We start from the raw sequence: 16485 nt of genomic DNA, 5'->3' as shown, positions 1-16485 counted from the left end.
TTTGCTAAAGATCACAAGATATAGGAGTTCTTAGATCTTCAGTAAGACAACATCATGGTGGTTAAGAACACCACTCGGTTTCGATACCTAGATAAGTGCTACCCAAACACCTACACCACTGATGAGGCTCGTGCGAAGAAGTACGTGCATGGGCTATGAGATAGGCTGAGGTCTGGAGTTGTGACGAGTTGACCCCAGAACCTCAACCAGGCCATTAAGTTGGCTACGGTACTTTAGGTGAAAAAAATAAATTAAATTCTTTTTATAACCCGGAGATAACCCCAAACAAATGGTAATGACTATTCTCATATTGCAGAAGGATTGAGAGTCTTCTAAGAAGACTCAGCTTAGGCGGTTTGATAGGTTAAAGGGTAATGAAAATAAGACCTAGAGAGCAATAGCCGAGTCAAGCAGGGCACTGTAAACACCCCAAATTTTCTAAGTCCATTCCAAACATCTTCATTTCAAAGATGCCATTCCCTTACACGGCAATATCGAGTCTCACCCTAGGTCTACCTCACTCTAGAGGTTAGTTTTACCCCCTTTCAGCCAATAAAATTATCATTTCCCCCTTAGGTCACCCTTAGACTTCTCGTCAGTTAGGTTTAACCAAACTTATCTCGAGTTCAGAAAAGTTAGAATGATTGTCATTTCTAACTCCTCTGAGCTCACGATGAATGAATCCTGACCATTTCAGCTAATTTAACTTATTTCATGCTAAATAAGCTCATTTTAGCTCAAATCTTAACCAAACTGTCCCCGATTCAGTCAAATCCAGTAGATCTCATACCAGTAAGTCTGATATAAGTTCATCAAGATTTCAAGTAGCTTAGTTTCAGTTTAAAATCACTTTTTCATACTCGGGCCTCTGTTTCAGTTCATTCGAGCTCATTTTTAGCTCGTTTGAGCTCAAGACAGTCCAGATTAAGCCGACTTCAGCTGGTTGAGCTAGTGATTTAGCTCTGAAATTAGTTCAACTGAGTATGACTAGCTTCTAAATTAGTTCATTCTGAGCCAGTCCAACTCAAATTAGTTTAGACCAGTTTAGTACCGTGTTTCTGCCCCTACAGGGTGAAGACCTAAAAAAATAAAATTATTTGGGACACTGTTTCCAATAATTTTTGAATTGGGACAAACCCCAAATTCGGACTCGGATCCATTCCTTCACCTAATATTTCATCAATATTTGAGATCTAATCCATTTCAATTCGGATATTGGATCTAATGCTGGATCTGGTGTCTAATTTGTTTCTGGACCTAGACTTTTCATCTGATTTATTCAGAAATCCATATCCAGAGTCTAATTCATTATTTAAACCTGAATTATCACATCAAATATCTAGGATCAAATCAAACCATTTTGGATCCAGTTCGGTTTGGATCCATCTTCTAATATATTCAGAAGTTCAGTTTAATTCAATTATGAACTCAAATTAATCTAACATCTCAGATTCAATTTCACTTCTAAGATTTTGTTTCAAATCTAGATTCAACTTCATTCTTTGAACTGAATCTAGATCCAAAATCATAATTTTATTATGAATTTGGGGCTTTCTCCATTTGGAATCCATAATTTAGGGTTTGGTACCCATTTTTAATCAAATTTCGATCAGATCGAGATCCAAATCCAATCTTTTTCAAAAGTTTGCATCCAGATCCTTTTCAAAACTTAATTTTTTATTCTAATTTCAAAATCAATCTTTGAATTTTCAAATTCAAAACCACCATTTTGTAAAAATCTTTTGAAAATTATTTTAAATCCAATTTGGATTTCGAAATGTCAAAATGGATCCAAATCCAGTTTCAAAATCCATTTTTTATTTAAAGTCAATTGGGAATTTTCAAATTCAAATTCAAAATCCAATCTTTACCCCCAATTTTAAAGAAATAATCTTTTGAATTTCAAAAATCCTTTGAAAATACCCTAGATCCAGCTTAAAATTCAATTTGGATTACGAAATATCAAAATGAATCCATATCCATTTTCAAATCCAATTTTTATTCAAAATTAATTTGGGGATTTCAATTTTAAAATCAAAATCCAATTTTTATCCCTAATTTCAAGATAAATCTTTGAAATTTCATAAACCAAAATCAATGTTTTGCAAAAATTCTCAAAATTTCAAACTGGATCTGGTTTTGCCCAATTTGGATTTCATAAATCAAAATCGGATTTTTGAGATCCAATTATTTCTAAAATCCCCTTTTCATTATTCATACTTTATCTCCTTTCTTTTTAATTTTCAAAACCAAAAATAAAAAATGTTGTTCTCAAAGAGGGGCGCAATTTGGTATTTAAAAAAAAACTAAAATAAAAATCATTTTTTAGCAAATCTTTAAAAACCCATTTACTTTTAAAAACCCACCTGAGCATCACCCCTAAGGTGATTCCATGTGTCAAATTTTCAAGAAAACCCCCTTTTTCTCATTTAGAAAATTTCAAAAAGACACACATGTGCACCCTCTTGCAAGAGGGTGCCATGTGCCATTTTTTTGACAAAAGGGCACTTTTGCCCATTTACAAAATGGAAAAAGACCCACATGGGGCTGACTTCAACTTCATATGAGCCTCCCCTTGCCACATAAGCACCCATGTGAAAGCAAGGGTGCCATGTGTAAAAGCTCTTCCAAAAGGGCATTTATGCTCCTTTACAAAAAAGAAAAATGCCCCAATGGGCTTGGCTTTTACTTTTTGAGAATTTTTAGTCCCATATCTAAAGTTTTGCAAAAGCCAACCTCATTTTTCAACTATAAATAGACCCATTGGGAGTCTTTCAAATGATCAAGTTGGCGTTTGATAAATTAAGAGAACAAAAAAAAAGTTCTTTCTTTCTCTTCCCTCCTCCTCTCTTTTTTCCCCCTTTTCCCTTTGAGCGAGGAGTTTTCTAAAGAAGAAAACTCTCCTCCTTGGCATTTGGTGGCTCAAGCTTGAAGGTGGTGGCTGGAGCAAAGAAGAAGAAGCCCAAGGTAGAACATCTCTCTCTTTCTTTTGATTTCCTTTCTTTTCTTTCCATTTCTTTAAATTTATCAAAATCGCCTCCCTCCCCCCCCCCTCTTCTTTTTTTTCCTTTCTTTCTTGTATTTTCTTTCAATTTCATGTAATAGCAATGTAGATCTAGTTTAATTCCATGTAAAATTTTATTTTCTATGCTTTGATCCATTCAAATTGCTATTTACATTATGCATTTTTATTTTAGCCATTTAGAATTAGGATTTGATCTTCAATAAATCAAATTCTATATTTTATGGGCCAAATCCATTTTAATTTATGCTTCAATTCTTTTGATTTCATTTTATATGCTTTCATGCATATTTTTATATCATTTTCATTATCATCAATGATCTAGGACGATAGATCTTATATTTTGATCATTGGATCAATCCATTTTGAGATTTCATTCCATTCAATGATGTTGAGATGATATTTTCAATTCTGGTTCATTTTTGCCTTCATCATTTCGCATATAATTAGGTCTTATTTTGACTTAATTTTTTACCACATCATCATACATATATTTTAAAGATTCACACCAAAAATTAGATCATTCTGATGTGTTTTGATTCCTCAAAAAAATTAGGATTCAGATCCTATTGTTTAGCTTCATTCGGATTTTTCCTGAAATTAGACCAACTTGTTTGAGTGATTCCTCCCTAACCAGAAATGATAATTCAAATTTGTAAAAAAAAAAAAATCTACATTAAGTCTAGTTTTTTAATATAAATTTTCATCAATTTTTATGGTATATTGATATATGTTTTTGGCCAAAAATTGCAACTATGCTTTATTGTATCACTTTTATAGTTTAGTTTTTAGCCCATTTTGTTTCAATGGTATCTCCCACATGGAGATCATTTTTTAGATCTGTAAAAAGGATCATCTCCCTATATGTCTAGTTTCTTCATGTAAATTTTTATCCATGTCTATGAAATATTTCTGTTGTTTTTTGTATTTCAAGTTGAAACCTTGCCTGTTTGCAATTATAAGCATTATTTTGACTTAAAACCAACTTGTTGCATTCATATCTCCCTAATAAGAGATCATTTTTTAGATCTGTAAAAATGAGTTTTTTCCTTATAATGTTTAGTTTATACATGTCAATTTTCATAATTTTTCACTAACTTTTCATCTATCATTCAGATCAAAAATCAAAAACCTATTGAAATTTCTTTCACAGGCGTTTATAGATTTTTGATCAACTTGATCAGATGAGATCTCCCTTATGGGAGATTATTTTCTAAATCTGCAAATTGAAGAATTTTTCTTTACATGTCTAGTTTATCTCTTGAAATTTTTAGAAATTTCTAGAAAGCTTTCATATTCGATTCTAATCAAAAGTGAGAATACTGTCATTTTGCCCTTTTAAGCATTTCTTAAGTTTCATTTCAACTTGTTTTGATGTGTCCTCTTTAATGAAAAATCTATTTTAAAATCTGTATAAGGGTTTTATTTCATTTTAGTTCTAGTTCATCCACATAAAATTTCATAATTTTTTGACATGTTTATGGATTTTTTTTATTTTTTAAGGCATAAATAAGCAAATCTTGGATTTTTTTCTTCAATTTTTTAATAATTAAAGAAAATCCATAAATTTCTACATTTATTTTTAACATGTTTTTTCATTTTGTTGGATTTTTTTTCTTTTCGTTTCAATTAATGTAATTCATTCAAGTATTGTAATAATACAATAATGAGAAAATTTATTGTACGCTTTGTTTAGAATGAATGATCATCTTAGTTTAAATTTTTTTATTTTAATTTATTACATTTTTTTTCGTCTTAAAAACACTATAGAAACACAGATGACACGTGCACCATTTAATAAAGGATAAATAATGTCAAGTAAAATTCATATTCATGGCCATAGTCAGGATATGAATAATACTTAAAATTTTTATTTTTTGTTAAAATACAATTCATTTTAAAAGATCATCATATTTCAAAATACATTTTCTTCAATTATTAGAATCTAAAATAAAGATTAAATCAAAGTATATCCATGGCCATAGTCATAAATATACGAAAATTTAATTTTGTTTTAATTCTATAAAGGCACAAAAATTCATTTCATTATTTATTGGAATTTAGATAAAGATTAAAATTAGAATATGTTTGTGACCATAGTCACGAATATATTAAAGTTTTAATCTTCTTCAATTCTATTAAAGAATAAAGTTTGATTTTAATTCTAATTTCAAATAAATTCTTTTAAATACATCAATCATTTAAGATAGAATTGTAACATTCCTTTCTATTTTTCTAAATTATTCAAAGTATTTTCAATTTTGAAATATTTTTCAAATGATTTTTGAAGTTTAATTTCCATTTTGTTTTCAAAAGTTAAGTTCAAAACTATTTTGAAATTGAATTTCAATTTCAAATTTAAAATCATTTGCAAATTCAAAGTATTTCCAAAATCATTTTCAAAATCTAAAATAATTTTAATTTTGACTTCAATTTCCAATTTCATTCAATTCTAAATTCTATTTCAAATTTATATTTTATTTCCCTTTCCTATTTTAAAATTTTAATTTCAACTTCATTTTCATTTTAAATATTAACTTCGAATTCTTATTCAAACTTCAAATATTGATTTACTTCAATCTTAAAATCAATTTCATTTCTCCATTTTCAAATTCTAATTTTTGAATTTCATTTCAATTTTCCATTTCCTTTCAAAAATTAATTTCAATTTTCTATTTCATTTAAATTTCAAATTTTAAAACTTGAATTCCATTTTCAAATTCAAATGCCAATTTCAAATTTTCTATTTTTCAAATTTCAATCCTTTATTTCATTTCAATTCTTGATTTTTTTTTCAAATCAAATTTTATTTTGAATTTCTAATTCTAAATTCAAATTTCATTTCCAAAACTTTAAATTTCAATTTCTTTAGTTTAGATTTCAAATTCAATTACATTTTCAACTTCTGATTTAAATTTTCAATTTTAAATTCAAAATTCAATTCTAATTTTCAACTTCAAATCTAATTCTGGTTTTCAAATACAATTCTAAAAGCAATTTCAAAATTCCAAGTTTGATTCTAAATTCAATTCTCAATTCAAAAATCCAATTCCAAATTCAATTTTCAATCAATTCAGACTATAAATTTCTTAACTTGGAATTCAATTTCAAGATCTTCAAAATTCAAGCTTTCAAATTCATTTCAATTTCCAAATCTAAATCGATTTATGATCTTCAAAGTCATCGCATAAAGGATACCTTCAAATCCATTTCAAAATCACTTGAAAGATTCAGATTTCTGAAAAATTATAAAAAAATATACATATTCTCAAAACTTAAAATCATAGCACAAGCATGATTCAATGTGTATTTTAGGATTTGAATAATTTCTTAGACAAATTTAGGTAAGTCAAAGGCATAAATTCGATTATTGGTTCAATTACCTCTGGTAAAGGCGCCACAAACGGTTAAATCTCATACCAATGAGCGAATCTTGTCTCCCCATTTTTCCGCAAATTTCAAAACAGAGGTAATTAATTTTAAAATATCTTTACAAAAGGTCAAGTGAGGCCTTACGAGAGTTTTTCTCTTTCTTTCCCTAAAAAGGAATAAAAGAAATTTTTTTGCAACGATCACAGGCACCACCTGCGAAAAAGGCCAAGGTGCAACAGGGCGGGACTAGCTACCCACAGTAGACTGCCACGATGTACCCTATCTACACGAAGGCACATGCAAGAGTTTGGCACAAGGCATCAAAAGTGTGCCTAATATGTGGGGAGATTAAACATTTTATCAAGAATTGTCCAAAGAGGCTAGCATAGGAAGGAGCGAACACCGCATCTTCTAGGCAGCAGCAACAACCACCACAATAGTCCCAGGCACAAGGATAAAAGAGGGTGATAGGCAGAGTTTACACGACTTTTGCAAAGGAGTTGTAAGAGGATGTTGATATCATTAAAGGTATAATTTTCATCATCAAATTTGATGCTAGAGTACTGTTTGATATGGGCGCTACACATTCTTTTGTGTCCATACTATTCGCAAAAATGATTGATATGACTCCTATCACTTTGGGATATGTTTTGAAAATCATCACACCCTTGAGTGGTAAATCCATCACTCACACTTATTTACCAGACGTAAAGGTAATTACTTCAAGGCAAAACCTCTCTGCCAACCTAATCATACTAGATATAGTTGGGTTTGATGTTATTCTTGGTATGAATTAGATGTACAAGCACTATGCTTTTATGGTGTGTCGTGAACGACAAATTCATTTTCATCATCCTTATCAGTCTGTACTTGAGTACAAGGTTAGTAAGAAAGAGAGTAAAGGGAGAATGATCTCAGCATTGAAAGCCCAACATTGTGTGGAGAAGGGTTGTGAGGTCTTCTTGGCTAGTGTTTCTTTGGTAGAACCCAACACAACCCCAATAAAGGACGTAGACATGGTTCACGAATTTGCATATGTGTTTTTTTATAACTTGCCTGGCCTACCGCCTACAAGGAAGATCAATTTCACTATAGAATTGGTGCCTAGTACTACCCTAATCTTTAAAGCTCATTATCGCTTGGCCTCTACAAAATTAGAAGGATTAAAGAAGCAACTTCAAGAGTTGATGGACAAGAGATTCATTAGGCCAAGCATTTTGCGATGGGGTGCACCAGTATTGTTCATCAAGAAGAATGATGGGTCAATGTGCTTGTACATTAATTAGCGCATGTTGAACCAGGTGGTAATCAAGAATAAGTATCCTCTTTCATGGAAGGTTGCTTTGTTTGATCAACTTCGGTATGCCAATTGAGGATCAAGGAGTTAGATGTGCAGAAGACAACATTCAAGGCACAGTATGGTGACTACGATTTTTTTGTAATGCTCTTTAGGCTAACCAATGCTTCGACAACATTCATGGACCTGATGAACAAGATTTTTTGACCTTATCTGGATTTGTTTGTTGTAGTCTTCATTGATGATATTTTGGTCTATTCAAAGAGCGAGGAAGATCATAAAGAACACTTAGAGAATTGTTCTCGAAACACTTAGACAACATCAGTTGTATGAAAAAAAATTAAGTACAAATTATGGTTTAATCAGGCGATATTTTTGGGACATGTGATCACAAAAGACTGTGGACCTTGCTAAGATGAAAGCAGTCTTAGACTAGAAACAACCAATGAACATGTCAAATATCCACAATTTCCTTGGTCTTGCAGGATATTATAGAAGATTTATCTAGGACTTCTTTAAGATAACGACACCAATGACTAAACTACTTTGCAAGGGAATAAAGTTCGTATGGACTCAACAGTGCAAATAAAGTTTCAGGAGCTAAAGATGAGGCTTACGTCAGCTGCAGTGCTTACCCAACCTTTAGGTCATGGAGGATTTATGGTATATAGTAATGCATCAGGTACAAGACTTGTATGCATATTGATGCAACACAACAAGGTCATAGAGTATGCTTCACGTCAACTGAAAGTGCACAAACGAAATTACCCCACGCATGATTTAGAACTAGCAGTTGTAGTTTTTGCACTTAAGGTGTGACGATACTACTTATACGGAGTGCAGTTTGAGGTTTTCTTCGATCATAAAAGTCATCAAGCTACTTCGTAAGGGAATAAAGTTTGTATGGACTCAGTAGTGCGAAAAAAGCTTTCAGAAGCTAAAGAGGAGACTTACGTCAGTTTCAGTGCTTACCCTACCTTTAGGTCATGAAGGATTTATGGTCTATAATGACGCATTAGGTACAAGACTTGGATGCATATTGATGCAACATAGCAAGGTCATAGCGTATGCTTCACGCCAACTAAAAGAGCATAAATGAAATTACCCGATGCATGATTTAGAACTGGCAACTGTAGTTTTTGTACTTAAGGTATGTCAACACTACTTGTACAAAGAGTAGCTCGAGGTTTTTTCCGATCATAAAAGTCTCAAGTATATCTTGTCTCAAAAAAGATTTAAATATGAGACAGGGGCGGTTGTTAGAATTCTTGAGGGATTATGACTTTTCCATATCCTACCACCCAGAAAAAGTCAATGTAGTGGTTGATGCATTGAGTAGAAAAGTTGAAAGCATTGCAAGCAAGATCCACAGTGAGTAGAGATTACTCGAGAACCTAATTGATTGGAGACCTTTAGGCATAGATTACTATGGACTTTGTGGTAAGTCTGACCAGAACACGACACCAGTACGATACTATATGGTCATAGTGGATCACCTTGCGAAGTCAGCACATTTCTTACCGACCAAGGCGAATCATACATTGGAGAGTCTAGCGGACTTGTATGCATATAAGATTGTCAGGTTACATGGAGTACTGGTCTGGATTATTTCTGATAGAGTTTCAAGATTTATGTCTAAGTTTGGGGGACAACTTCAAAAAGCTTTGGGGATAAAGTTTATGTTTAGCATAGCTTTTCACCCATAAATAGACGAACAATCGGAGAGGACGATCCAGATGCTAGAGAACATGTTGTGTACTTGTGTGTTGGAATGAAAGGATGACTGGAGTAAACATTTAAAGCTAGCCAAGTTTGTCTATAATAACAGTTATCATTCGATCATCGGTATGGCTCTATACGAGGCTTTATATGAGCGACCATGTAGGTTTCTGGTAAGTTAGAGTGAGGTTGGTGATTGAGCTATCGAGTCACCAATAGTTCTGCAAGATTACACCGACCAAGTGTAGTTGATATGAAAGAGACTTCTGACCATGCAGAGCCGTCAGAAAAGTTATGCATAACCAAAGCATCATGAAGTCACATTTGAAGTCGGGGATCAAGTATTCGTTAAAGTATCACCAACCAAGTGTGTGTTTCAGTTTGGCAAGAAGGGTAAGCTAAGTTTGAGGTATGTAGGACATTTTCCCATCCTCGAGAAGATTTGGAGGTGCAACTTATAGATTAGCACTTCCACTACAGTTCTCGAATATCCACAATGTTTTTCATGGGTCGATGTTGAGGAAATATGTGTCGGACCCAACACATATTATCCAATACGATAAGGTAAAAGTGCAAAAGGATCTCACAATCGAGGAGCATCAGATAGAGATTCTGGACCGACGAGAGCAAGTGTTGCAAAATAAAATGATTCTTTTAGTGAAGGTACGATGACAACACCATGGACTAGAAGGATGTGCATGGGAGCTAGAAGCAAAGATGAAATCAAAATATCCAAGCTCATTCGGTATGTAACCCAAGCCAAATTTTGAGGGCAATTTTTTTTTAGGGGGGTTGGATGTAATGCCCACGATTTTTCAAGAAAATTTCATAAATTTTTATGAATATTTTTATAAGTGATAATTTCATAATGATAATACATGTTATACAATGTAAATAGATTGGGTCTTAGATTAGGACTTAGAAAAAAAATAAAGTACTCAAAATGACAATGAGTCCTGTCGACCTTAGTAGAAATCATTTTTGAAATGCATTTTTAGAAAATATTCTAAATAATCTAGACAAATTGGTTTTTAAAAGAATTTCATATACAATTGAAAATAATTTGGTTTGTATTTAGAGTCATTTCATTTAAACTTAAAATATAGTTTTGAAATTTTTGAAATCCAAAATACTACATAAAACTATTTTATAAAATAAGGAAAAAAGGTGTAATAAAAAATCTAATTTAATCACATTGCATAAAATGGTAGAGATCCATAGGTGGGACATCCCATCTTATGTAGCACCTCTTTGTTGACTTAAGGAAAAAAACTAATTTAAAACTTTAAATTATAAGCCTTTAAAAAAGTCACTAAAAATCAAATCACATAGAGCAAGTCAAAGCTTGCAATATTACTAAGGGAATGCCTCCCAAGGAGGGGGGGGGGGGATGTTCTATCCTAGATCTTTCTAGGATGGGGCTGGATATTAAGAAGAAAAGAAAAAAGAACAAGAGAAAAAGAAAGTGGAAAAAAAAGAAAGAAAAAAAAAACAATATAGTAACTTGACTAGGTCAAACTTGCTTGCCAAGCAAGCAAGGTTGACAATATTCAATGTGGAAAGGTAAACTCCATGTGGGGGTGTCGAATAGCCCATAAGGGTCACATCTTATGCCATATACCATATATACATTACTTAAATTAATATTAAACTAAGCTCACAAAAGAAAACAAAATATAAACAAGGCAAATAAAAAAAAGGGGAAAGGAAACTTAAAATCTAGAAGAAAGGAAACCTAGATGGGAATTAGATCAAGGGATGGAATTTGCCCAACCCTTGATCTAGTCCCCACAACTATAAAATGGGAGGAGGGGTTCAACCCCCCCCCCCCCCTATTTGAACCCTTTTAAAATTCTATTGTCATCTCTCAATTCCCCTTCTTTCCTCCTCTTTCTTCTTCTTTGTCTTCTATTTTTCTTTGTGGTTTCCTTCTTGTGCAACCAATAAGTGAAGCTACACATGTTGGAGGAGTGGGTTGAGCATCTAGCTGCAGCCATCACACGAAGCCGACAACCAGTTTGCTTGAAAAGTGTTTATTTTTTGGCTAAGAGAAGTCTTTTCGTGAGGGCATTCTATTCTCTACACATAGATCAAAACTCATAGGCATGCATTTATTCTGATTTCTAATTGGTTGAACCCTGTGCCAAACCTTCCATGCAAAGATTTGATGTTAGGTTTGTCAAAATTAGAATAGAGAGGGTTTTCTGAAGAATACCCCCCTAAAAAATTGGTTTTACTAAAATTGGTTTTTTTAGAACTTAAGAAAAAATTGATTTCAATGGTAATGTACATGTATACTCTTTGAATCAAGGGTGTACTTACATGTATACATGTCATGAAAATAATAATTTAAACCCTAAAAAAAATGCAAAATGGCTATTGGGTTCGAATACGGGCAAATCAGGCTTAGTCGATTAGCCCGAACTCAAAGTATTAAGTTTGTTAAAAAAAATAGCCTTTGTAAATTTTGAATCAGGTTCATGATGAGGGGTTTGGTCTAATTTTATCATAGAAAAATTGGTTCAATCCCTATAGTAAAAGTTTCACTTGAAACAAAAATGCAAAATCTAATGTGTGTCGTGTGTTATGTTTTTTTTTTAAATAAAGACCGTTTTCAAAATATAGTAGAGTACAACATATCATTTTCTTATGAAAATTTTTATTACACTTCTTGCTTTAATGTTCTCATGCGTGTTGTATGATGTGAGTTAAGATCTTATTGTTTTTGTCATAAAAAAATATAGAACTGTATGCTTGAAATTAAGAAAACACCGAAAATATTTTTAAGGAAATAGTATTCAGGAAGACGAATCGATTTTCGAGACTAACGACAGTGAAAATAGGATTTGTCTATGAATTATGTGAATATCATGTATTGGGATTTTTGACATTTTATTTGATGGATTGTTGTTGAAAATTAGGCCACCCGAATGCATACCACCCGCTATTATGTATTTATGGTTTGATGTCCGACCGGTAAATCATTCATATCTCCCTCTCCTGAAAGGGTTTTGATGAACGGTTTATTGCGTTGAAAAGCTAACAAAATTTTACACAATCTATGAAAATTTGAGTATTGTTTTCAGATTGAGCAATAAACTGTGACAGTCAAAACAAAAAAGTATAGGTGTGCACTAAACCGATCATATCTCTTTCATCCAGTGAAATTTTTATGAACGGTTTATGGCATTGGAAAGCTGACAAATTTTTCTATAACTTACCAAAATTTTAATTCTGTTCATTGTCTATGCAATTTTCTGTGATAGTTTTAACAGTCAAACAAAATTGAGGCCTGACGGGTTCAGAATCAACCAATGACCCGATTAGCAAATACGTGCGATGCCTCTAAGACTTTGAAGTATGCTTTTGTGAATTTGCATCATGTTGTACATGAACTTTTAAAATGATCTTTATGCATGAATTGAGTGCCAAGTATGAGGCACAAATTGAATGAAGTGCTCATGTACTAATGAACTGGACGAAAAGAGTTTGATTTGTGATTGAATCTGAATGTTTAGTTGTTTATGAATACTGATATTGAAATGAATGACATATGCATTATAATGTGAATATTTGAATGCATTTAATTATTATGATTATTGCCTCATGATGAATGTATGTTTAAGCAAAAAAAAAAAACATTATGCAATGATACATAAAATATGCAATTTTCAAAATATGCATCCATGAGCCCGAAAGACGTTGAATCCTTTAATTTGATTCATAAGTGTGTATTGCATAGAATTAATGAATTTAAAACGTTTAACCATGTAACCCTAAAATATGATGCTTGCAAAGAGATGACAAGCGATACTTTCAGATTTATTGGCTTTGTTTTTTAGCATGGAAGGTTGCTCCTTTCCAACCACAAAGAAAGGAGAACCCTTTATATTATACTGCAATGTATAAAAAATAAACTCATGAGTAAAAAAATGATGCATCGGGATGACGGTGTTAGGAGCGCTCTCTCGATCTCTCGGCCCTCACTTATAGAACCGGTGAAAGATGCCCGATCAGGCCAAAACAACAATTATATGAAAATACACCTACATTGTGACCCTGGTTAAGGTTTAAGCCTATGTTAATACCCATAGGGCTAAGAACTGAAATCTAAAGTGATTGTGCATTTAGTTAGACATTGCATGCATTATTTCAAAAGAAAACCTAATTAAAGATAAAAAGTTTATCATGTATATAGTTCAAATTTTGCAATGGTAAATGCATGCATTTTAACTGCTCATGCATATTTAGATGCTTATGGTTAAGTGATTTCTTTTGATTGAAAGAGTTATGTAAGTATTAATGATTGAAAGTCATGTAAAGCATTGCATCATATGTATCCTTGTCATGTTAATTAATGTTTGTACATGTAAATATTAGAATGATCTTTTGCATGCGTGTTTTAATTTGTGTGTATTTAATAATACTTTTCTACTGAGAACTTATTAGTGTGACCCTATTATTGTTAAATAATTTTTAGGTAACGAATAAAGAACCATGCGATGATGAGAAGTTGCGGCGACAATCGAGCCAGATCTTTCTCCTTTTTTACTGTATTTTTTTATTGTGAGCATTCACAGGTGCTCAAAGACTTTGATATTATTTAATTTGAAGAACTCTAATATTGTTTAATTCAAAATTTGTAATGAACATTTATTTATTTATAAATATTAAATATTAAATATTCAATTTGAAGTTTATTTAAAAAGGATATGATAGACCTGTAATATGTCAAACCTTTTTTCTGGTTTGAAATTTCACTGTAATTTCTAAAACCAATTAAAAAAAAACACATACTTTTCATGATTAAAATTTTGGGGTGTTACAGGCTAAGTGGGCTTATACAAAATATAAGCACCTTGGTTAAGTGATATGTTAATGCAACAAGGTTCCTCTACACCAACTATAGATGTTGAAATAAGAGGAAAGACACACTATATAGACTCTATGGTGAATTTTGGACCTCAAATCTTGCATATTGGATAAAGGTTCATGAGATTTTAGATTTAGCTATCTAGATCTAGCTATTGCACACCAGTTGAGATATGATTGCTAATGAAGTGAGGTAACAAACAATTAATGGTTGGGCTATTTTTTCAAGGACTAAAGTTTTATTTTGGACATGCTTTAAAGTCAAAAAAGTAAATTTGGAATGCCTAGGTCATTCCAATCTATGATTATGGAAGGTTGGAAGGACTATTTCCTCTTTCCTTCATGATTTCAGGAGAAACAAAGTATGTTCTAAACAACTTTTCTTGTTTTTAATATATCTCTCAAAATCTAACTCATTTCACATAAAATTTATTTTGTTGAACAACTAACAAATTTATCAACTTTTTATTTTATACTCATAACTAAAAAGTGTAAATTGTTAGGTCAAAAACACATTCTAACTGAAACTAAATGAAAACCATGGTCTGACTTGGACATGCCTGATTGTTTTGATCATAAATCCTCCTTGAATGTTCAATTTATGTGATTTTTTTTTATGTGGAAGGTAAGACATCCTATAGTTTTGTCCAAAAATGTCATCTTGTAAGTCAAAATTAGGTTGCAAGTTAATTATGCCCTATTTTAGACTCAAAATACAATGTTTGTAAAATCTAATCTAAGATCCAGTTTACCCATGATCCAAATGAGTCAAAATTGAGGTGTATATAAACATATCGAAGAAAGTTCAACATGATTTCTTTGAGTAATTTGATATTTTTGAAATAATTTCCACAAACATAGATACAATGCATTCACGATTAACCATAAAAAAAGATAGGTTTGAGCTCTATTTATATTTTATGTGCATTGTTTACTTCATTTATGACAATCCAAACAATTAAAAAATAAACCTTTTAGCAAAATTCTTTATGAAGTCAAGAAGTATCAATCAAGTTTGCAAGAGATGCAATATGGTTGTATATCACTTGAATGACACTAATCCAAAACCAAAAAACACACAAAATATATTGGATACAGGATGAAACCTCATTGTAAAACTGTTTTGAGAGAGATTTTGTATCACATTTAATTTTTTATTCTAAATTATAAATTCTTGAAAATATATATTTGACTTTTTTTTATGTAAAAAACAAAAGATTAGTTTTACTTTAAAATAAAACCATGTATTTTCAAACATGCACTTGCACGAAGAGTGTTCATGTATTTCAATTAGTTGAATGCAACGATCATTAATATAACTAGTGCAATGTTACTTAAATTCCATAAATATGTATATGTATATATAGAGGAAAATGCTACTCATGTTGTGAAAAAACCGCTACAAATGCCTTTTCATGGGATTGTCCAATTTATTAGATGGGATGACATATGTTAGTCACACACATATACATTGGCTAAATATTTGATATTATCTATTGTATGGTATAATCTAATTGGAAAATAATAGGTGCAAGTTGTATCCACTAAATCTAACCTCATAGATATGCCCAATATAGTTCATTTGCTAAGGATCACACTTAGATCACGAATTTTAATGTAAAAGTATAATTTTGTAAGTCATGAAAGTTTGTTACTTTGTTGGCCACTGAGTTTTTAAGCTATTGAAAAACCAACTTACGCGTTAGAAAAACATGATTCAAAACTTGTTTTGTACTAAAGAAACTATATAGATCATGTCTATAACATTTCATCTAAAAAAAGGTAGAAAAGTTGTAAAAATGGCGTTTTCTACTATATTGCATGTATAAACTATTGTACCAAAATATATATGTATATTGTATTATTGCCTAAAAGCTTATGTAGTAACATGTTTCATATATATATATGAACAACAAGATACATGACCACTTAAAATTTCAAAACTTAATAGATAGAAAATATTTTGTTTATTTTATATTATATAAAAAAGCATTTTTATAAAAACATTATAAAAACAATATTAAAATTGTTAAAATAATAAAATATTCATAAGTTTCACTATAGTGTCAGAGTATCTAACTATATAGGCATGGTGGTCGTGGGGCCCCACCCGGGTTTCCTTGGCTTCTGCGCGGGTTCTTTGTCATAAAAAAAACACCCATGACACACACTGTAAGTGGCGTATGTGTAACTATGACAGATC

The sequence above is a fragment of the Nuphar pumila genome, chromosome 6 (genome assembly GCF_984573655.1).
Source record: "Nuphar pumila chromosome 6, dmNupPumi1.hap1.1, whole genome shotgun sequence".
Taxonomy (NCBI): Eukaryota; Viridiplantae; Streptophyta; class Magnoliopsida; order Nymphaeales; family Nymphaeaceae; genus Nuphar; species Nuphar pumila.
This window is presented reverse-complemented; position numbering follows the sequence as displayed.